Raw genomic sequence first — 8,172 nt, 5'->3', positions numbered from 1 at the left:
GTATTGTCGTTTTAGCGTTAGCGAAGCAAGGTGTGATTCACCATAATTGTGAATGTGGTATAGCGTTTATTTAGTACCAGCAGTATGTCACGAGACGTTGCATGCATGCGCTGCCATGCGTTTATTCTCGCCTTGCTGTGTCATCGAGCTGAAAAGTCGCGGCCGCCATCTGAGTTCTTTGCTATTTCCAAAGTGCACGGACGTGAGTTGGATAATTCAATGTGCGTACTGAAGAGTATCAACGAATATAGTTAGCATGACACCTTTTATTTAAATATCTTATAAATTAGTGCAAGTGAACAAACGGCTATACGGTTGAATACCTAAAGCACTCTCTTTTGAAAAACTCTCATCGCATTTGATTTCTTTTTGATAAAATGATTTCGTGGACCTTTGTGGGATACGAAGCACGCTGTGCACATTTTTCTGTTGACAATATCATAGAGCGCATGTCACGGCACTCGTTATCTATGCCTTTAAAGAGCAACTTTGTAATACAATGCTGTATATTACATAATGTGCGCGGGGAAAGAGCTTTTGGCAGGGCGTGCAGTGTTTTCAACCCAAGAGTGCAATGAGGAATCGTAGTCGCTTGCGGTCTCTTCTGAAGATGGCGCAATCGTTACAAATATATGCTTCCCTGTTAACGCGAGATTTCGCGCTGCCAGACAAACAATGTGATTTAGAAGTAGTACGCTCGTGTCGGCGAAGAGCCTAAGGCAATCTGTAGTCTTGGGAGATAAAGAAAAGGCAGGTGCATATGTCGTCATGGAATGTTTGCATGTATGCCAGCTACAGCAATGCCATTTGTCGATGAAAGTAGTAGTTTATGCGTTTCCCGCTGTGGTAGCTAATGTCACCTGCTGTTTTAATCGTAAACGTAAAATTACATAAGTGACAGTAGGACTCGGAGGATAGTATTCCTTTTTTAGCGATATCTTCGCTTTTAAGCAACATTCACCCATTATATATATAAAGAAGTGCAAGCGACATTAAGTCAGGTTTCGCTTTGGGTAGGGTAATGTTGCGATTGTCCGTAGCATGAATCCTTAGTCGTTACTTCTTCGAAGGTTTATTTCCAACAATTGGGCGAGCATCTGTGATGCGAAACGTTGTTGCGAAGAACTTGAAAGTACCTAAAGGCCTTTCATGCCAGTAAAAATATGCACATTTGCCCGTTATAGATCATGACTACTCCAGCATTCAACCGTGTTAAAAATTGCTTTCCCCCACCTATACCTACCTATACAGTAACAAAAACGCGGTCTAACTCATTACCACACTGGATCACGACAAAATGTCGCTAAACAGAGTAAGCACATCGAAGACGGATTGCACCCGCCATGGTGACTCATTGCATCGTTTTTTTAGTTGAAATTAGGTCGCGGGTTCGGCACCCTGTAGGAATGTTGACACTTTGATGGGGGCGAAATGCCGATACGCTCGTGTCATTAAATCGGCAGGTGCGTGATTAAAAACCCCAACTGAAAAAAATCATTCCTGAGCCCTCCTCAACGGCGCCTCTCCGAACGTAATGTGCAGTTTGGAGACGTTAAATCCTATAATAGACGAAACGATAAACTCTACAACAATAATGAGTGAAAATGTATCCACATGTTCTTAGAGCATTGCGCATTGAAATATTGAACCAAAACAATACACGGGCTAGTGTTTAATCGCAAAAGCACTTAAGAAGCAGCACATTGCAAGAAATACCTCCGTGAAGAAAGTTCGCGAATTCTGGTTCGAAATCACTGTCTTGACTGATCAAGAAAAATCGTGTGCAATGTACTTATTGGATTTTCTTCATTCTATCGTTAATGTCCAAAAAAGAGCTGGATGGTTAGGTCCTTCTAGATGTACCGCTAGTTTGTGGCACTGGATTCCCATACTCACAGAGTTGAATTCACTTCGCGGGCAGCAGCGTAGCAGGTGGAAATGACGCAGGGGCTGTTGAGCGCCTTAGTTTCACCATCCTGGATAACGTTGCGTTCAAAGACACATGCACCTGAAATGTACAGAAAAATGTGCCCGTGAAGGCCTAGCGTCACACTGAGAAGCGCGTTATCTATTATTGCTATATTTGAAGCATACGAGAAGACCACAGCAAGAAGCCACATTCACGAATGTACTGTTTTGAAAGACTGACAAAAATATACTCTCTAACCAAATACGTTTTGCTGCTCCTTGTACCGCTTGTGGGCTTTTACTTCACAATGTAACCACACACTGTGTAAGTGAAGTACCACGAAAATAATTGCGCTATGGAAATACACTATTCACGCTTTGATGGGACGAGGTTCTCTCTGTGTAAAAATCAGCTTGAAACGTAGTGATTTTTATCTGTCGGTCCAATACAGCGGGTGCCAAAAAAAGCGTTTCTTAAAGAACAAACATTATGGTACACTTATAAATCACCCAAGCTCAGAAGACCTAACCTAGAAGACCTAACCTTCTAACCTAGTTTTGTTTCAAAACTATAATAGTATAACTATACAAAATTTTCGCCCAAATTAGGATATAGTCTGGTGGTGGGGCTCCCGAAACTACACTTAGATACCACTAAAGCACGTAATTCTGCGCGTCCCTTACCTAGACTACATGAGCTGACAAGTTCAAAATACCTATATAAGTATATAAGTATATATGTGTGTAAGTCATGCTAACCAAAACTAGCTTCACTGCGTGAGTAATTCGCTATTACGATGGTGCAGCGATGAGGAACAGGCGAAAAATGTAAAAAAAATCAAAGTACACAATATTTCTTTAAAATGTTTTCAAGAAGCAAAGCAGAACAAATGACCGCTATATCAGAGTGTGAGGTAGACAGTCCTCTAATCAAGTCAATCACTAAGATCTGGCTGCCACATGTACCATTTGTATAAGTTATCATCCTTAAAGCTGCTCAAAGAAAAAGAAGATTAAAGAAAAAGTGGTGCAGAATACAATTATAAGACCTTCGGTGTGCGGTCATTAGATGTCGGACGACCGAACAGCGTCGTTGTTGCCCAGTGTTCTTTAAAACTTTTTTTTCTTTGAGCACGTTAGGTAACGGTAGTACGGGCGTATATAGCAGATGATTTTTATGTGGCAGAATAAATATTAGAGCATGATAGACAATCGTCGTTTTTGAAGATAGGCTATGTAGGTAGGCGGATTAGAACTAATAATAAGTTCAATGATTGTTTTGCTTTAAATGACTGCAATATTCTGTTGAATTTTTATAAATTTTTGGGTACATCTATTGCCAGATTGAAGCCAAGGAGTAGTAAAGTAAGGTCATATTAGCAGAAAGACGAAGTATTGCAACATTTTCCCGGTATGCGGCTGGAAAATGGCGCTAGAAATTATTTTGGAGTTCCTAGTAACATTTTCATCAAAACGTTCTTTTAACAGTAATGTAGAAAGTTGAGCGATCTGCTGAGTAATCATCATACTGTGTTGGTGAAGCAGCGAACTGACCACAACAAGGAGAAGAGACACAAGAATACATGACACTCGCTCTTTCACAGCAGCGAGTGTTCGTGTGTTCTCGTGTCTCTCCTCCTTGTCCTAGTCAGTGCGCTGCTTCACCAACATAGTATGATGACCTTCTCACAGTTTGAAACTATCTTAAATGGAAAGCCGAGCGAGACATTTTTAGGAGCTTTTGAGGACCAATATCTTGAAAATGCTGCTGGTCTTCGGATTTCTGCTATACAGACATGATTCAACTACTCACTGGCTTAACTTTTGCAATTACCACATGTACTCTCAAAATAGCAATTAAACAGCATTCTAGAACATTTTAAGTGTTTAGGTGGTCAGCAAAATTGAAGTTGAAGCGTTTCTTGCGTTTAATGTCCGCCTAGCCACATAGCGTATTGGCGATCGCAAAAACGCTGCCAGCTTTGATATCGCCGTTTCTTTTTTAATTGTACCTTATTAAAAACAAACTGGTATATCCATTATTGTACATTCCGGAAGAGTGGTAGCTTCGATTCGAAACGGCAGTGCGTCTATCGCAACATTCGAATCATCGGATACTATTTCGCTATCAATACAATGACAGCGCTAACGCCGTTACAGTCAGCATGCCTAACTTGAGCTTAACGAAGACTACAGTACCGGAATAACTTGATAGACCAGCACCGTAAAGCAGTGAAAAAAGAGCATTTTGCTTAATTTCAAAGATTCTTGCAAGGTTCTTGCAAGATTCTTGCAAGATTCTTGCAAGGATGCAAAGATTCTTGCTTAATTTCAGAGATAATACTCGCTAGATAATGCTATGCTGCGTGTATCCCGGGGCTGAAAAGCATTTCTACTTACATGACTCTTTCAGTTACGGTGTATTTGTATGGAGATGGAACTTGCTGTTCAATATTCCGGCTACTGACAAGTTAAAAATTTGGAACATAAATTTAAATGTAAATGAAACCCTGTCACAAGGAAAAAAACAAGATTGTAAGTCACCTTACTACTTAGAATGATGCAATCCGATGCCATTTTGAGACCTACGCGTATCAGGTACACGAGAAATACGACGTGTTGCCCGGTACCATTGAAGTAGTTTAACGTCCTTTGTTGCACTTAAGGGCCCTCAACTTAAAATAAAGATAGCTTTTACTTATAGAAAAATACTTCAGTACTCTTAGGGAGTGTAGCTCATCATCTATAACCGGTCGATATTGTCAAACAAATAATCTTTTGTGATTAAGTAAATTAACGTGGTGTAGCCGAAATATCGATGCATCTGATCTAAAAGTTTGTTTATGCTGAGCCTACTTTCTTATATATATATATATATATATATATATATATAAATGAAGTGAGGTTATGCCAGGATCCGGTAGTTGATTAGGAACTTGGACGTTCAGGACGCACGTACGAAAAAAATGATACTTTATTTCCAACGTTTCGGCCGGGGTCCGGCCTTCGTCAGGGAATGACAAAGGCCGGACCCCGGCCGAAACGTTCTCAACTTCCAACCTCCTCAACTTCCACGTTCCTATATATATATATATATATATATATATATATATATATATATATATATATATATATATATATATATATACACGTATTACAACGATCCTTGTCCGAATTCGTTACTGAAGGGGATAATCTGGTGAAGTCCGGTTTTAGTACCATGGCAAACCTCTGTCATGCCTGTTGTAATGAAGTGTTAGATACTGACGTATGAGGATATGATCACTAGGTTGCTGCCTTAGCGTCTTTAGCACGCCCATTATTAGAAAAGTTTTATTATAAATGCTCACACAGCATACACAAATAATATTTGACATAATTCCGTGACAGCGCTCACGGCAATAAACATTTCTTTCTGAAAAAAAAGTGTTATCTTCCCCATTTTCTAATTAGGATGAACATCAATCATCGTTTTTTTGTCTTGTTTGTCAAAATGTGCTGCTGTAGTTAACATGAGATCAGTCTCAGTTGAGATGGAATCACTCGTAATGGAAAATGAGTACATAGTGGACCAAATTGGTCGATAACACGGTTATGTTTTAGCATTGTGTTCACCTGTTCGTTAAACAATGTCAGAAATAAATTGTCATATATTAACAATGAATACTACCCAATAAATACTCAGCAGTCTTCAATAGCCATATATTCCACGCTTCGGAATATTCTGGATAGAATCAATGCTGGCGGATTTATCAATTCCGTTCTCGAACCACTACTTTGTGGCGCTTTCTCTGAACCTAATATCATCTGTGGCGTAAAGACTCCGTTAAGTGAGGCATTGAATGACTAACAACCGAAACATCCGTCTTGGTGGTTGAAGTGTGTCTTTCATGCGCCTGTGGGAATTTTTTACAGACTTACGTTTACGCATTCGAAAAGGAAGGCAGACAGCTGGGCTGTACATTTGAAAGCTTCAAACCTGTGAAGCTTTCAAACGTACAGCCCGGTCGTTTGCACCCTTTCTGCCAACCTTTGAAAGCTTCAAATAGATATATAGGGTGTTTTTGTTTTTTGTTAGAATGTTTAAAATTCGCCTGTTGCTTATAGCAAGTCTATAATTCCTAAATCTGGCTTACCGTATGGAACACCACGAATATTCAAACAGGGTAACAAAACGGATTATTTAATGAATAAAGATTGGCCGCTTATAAACGTCTAAACTATGCGCTGTATGCTACATATTCGTTTTTATTACTTACTGCTGGTGAGTCCGCAATTCCAATGCAATTGGGTCAAATTCTGATGACGACACCCGCTTCAAGAGACCCGTTCCCAATGTGTGTAACAAAATGCATTGTTTTACCAATTATGTTTGATATTGAGTGCGCAAAAAAGCGTCTTGTTCAAAAAGTAAATGGAACAGTGCAATTTTATCAGAAATTTGACAATGCTAACTTCAAAGCTGTTTCTACGTACTTAGAAAGCTTGTAAGCTTGTTCTTGTGAAACCACTACGTTCAATCTGCTTAACACAATACGTGACCCAAAGTTTTTTAGTTAAAACGCTAATTGGAGAAATTTTGTCAGAATATCGTAAACGTGTATATATATTTTGATTCATTGTGCAAGTAAAATTCGTTCCTTTATGTAATCTACCTCAATGAGTAGAAGCGTGTTAAATGCAACCGGTGATCTTTGAAAAAAGGCAGTTAACATTAAAAAAGCATAACAAGGTCCGAAATTGAGAGCGATGAAATAATAAAAGACGTGGAGTATAGCAAGGTTGCAAAAATAGTGTCATCGCACTACTTACAACTAAGGAAAATGAAGAAATTATTTGCCTATAAATAGCGCAAATTATTAGCAGGCATTGTACGTACCATTTTGGACAGTCACATTTCTGGTCACGTAGGTATGACCGCGTTCTTGGACATCGCCGCAAACGACACTAAATGCCAGGAAAGCACAGAGCGAAGCCACAAGTGCGCGCATTTTGAGTGCTCAGTGGCTGCTTGTAACGACTGCGCAATGACGAGTGCGCACTTTGACTCTAACTCTTTTATAATAGCTGAGACCTAGCAACAGGGCAGAATTTCCTTTTTCTTTTGTTCTTCACTTTTGTTTGTAACTCATTAGGGAAGACTCGCAACCTTGCTGGGAATCACGTGTTCAATTAGCAGAAGGCAGAGACGCAAACAAGAGGTTCGTTTTTCTTTTTCTGGTGAAGAAGCACGTGGCACAGTGGTATCTTTCGGAAAGTCCCTTAGCGGCACAGTAGCTGCAGTTTTCTCAAACCTTGTGTGTTGCAGAGCTAGGCGAATTCTTGACGTGTGCAGCCAAGCGCGAAGTCAGCACAGCGGGACGGCTACGGGGCAATGTCATCGTCATAGATACGCAGTAGACGGCGTAGCGGTTTTTACTTTTGTTTGATTTTATGCTGCACACTGTTTCTCAAAAACTAAGCAAGGTAAGGCCGAAAACGTAATTGCCGCAGTTAACACAGTGTTTAAGAAAGGATGGCAGCCAGTTAGCCATTTCTTGCTCAGACAACGACCTAAGGGCTGCGAAATGCGCAATACGAAAGAAAATATGATGCGCAGTATTTCGAAGATAAAAAAACTCCAAGTTATACTTGTATCCAATGCCAAATACATGTTATCCTACAGCTTACGATTAGTACACGAATCTGGCCACTAGAATAACACGTAACACGCAGAAGTAATCCGTCTTTAGGTTTTAGTTTAGTAGCGGTCATTTTCAAAATTATCTCAAAAGGCATTGTGAAGGTAACATGTCATCCTCAAGAACGCCGCGGATGTACAAAACCAAGTGGAACCTCTAAAGGAACACACAAAACAAACAACAAATATACTTTAAATAACGCTCTAAATGATCCTAATACGAGCATTTAGAAACCCTCTTGGAATGAAAGTAAGTGAACAATGACCACAATCAAAAACAGGCATTTCTTTACACTTAGAAATAATTTAAAGCACAAGAGCTTTATAAATTTCAGAAAAAAAGAGGGAAGATACATCCATATTACAAGTTTCTTAGCTTGGAAATCAAAATATGAGTTACATTTCAACAAAGCAAAGTAGTAAAGCAAACACTGTAATTTATAGAGGCTTGTGACATCAATCTCGCAATAACAACATAATTTGCTAAGTTACAGACATTTCACAGAAGCAAAATCACATGTATTTCAGGAATATCTTCTTCTTTGATTTTGCAGGTGAATTGTGTTATAACTTCAAGGAGACAT

At 39.4% G+C, this 8,172-nt stretch overlaps 1 long non-coding RNA gene across 1 annotated transcript; it reads right to left on the bottom strand.

Annotated features, from left to right (window-relative positions):
• Positions 1–1,860: 1,860 nt before the first annotated feature.
• On the bottom strand, positions 1,861–7,036 carry LOC125945601 (uncharacterized). The gene is made up of 2 exons (XR_007467038.1): positions 6,788–7,036; positions 1,861–2,008 (listed from the first exon to the last, which is right to left on the bottom strand). It is a non-coding gene; the product is annotated as an uncharacterized LOC125945601 (long non-coding RNA).
• Between the last annotated feature and the right edge of the window lie 1,136 nt (positions 7,037–8,172).

This window comes from Dermacentor silvarum, chromosome 5 (assembly GCF_013339745.2).
Source record: "Dermacentor silvarum isolate Dsil-2018 chromosome 5, BIME_Dsil_1.4, whole genome shotgun sequence".
Lineage (NCBI taxonomy): Eukaryota > Metazoa > Arthropoda > Arachnida > Ixodida > Ixodidae > Dermacentor > Dermacentor silvarum.
This window is presented reverse-complemented; position numbering and strand designations above follow the sequence as displayed.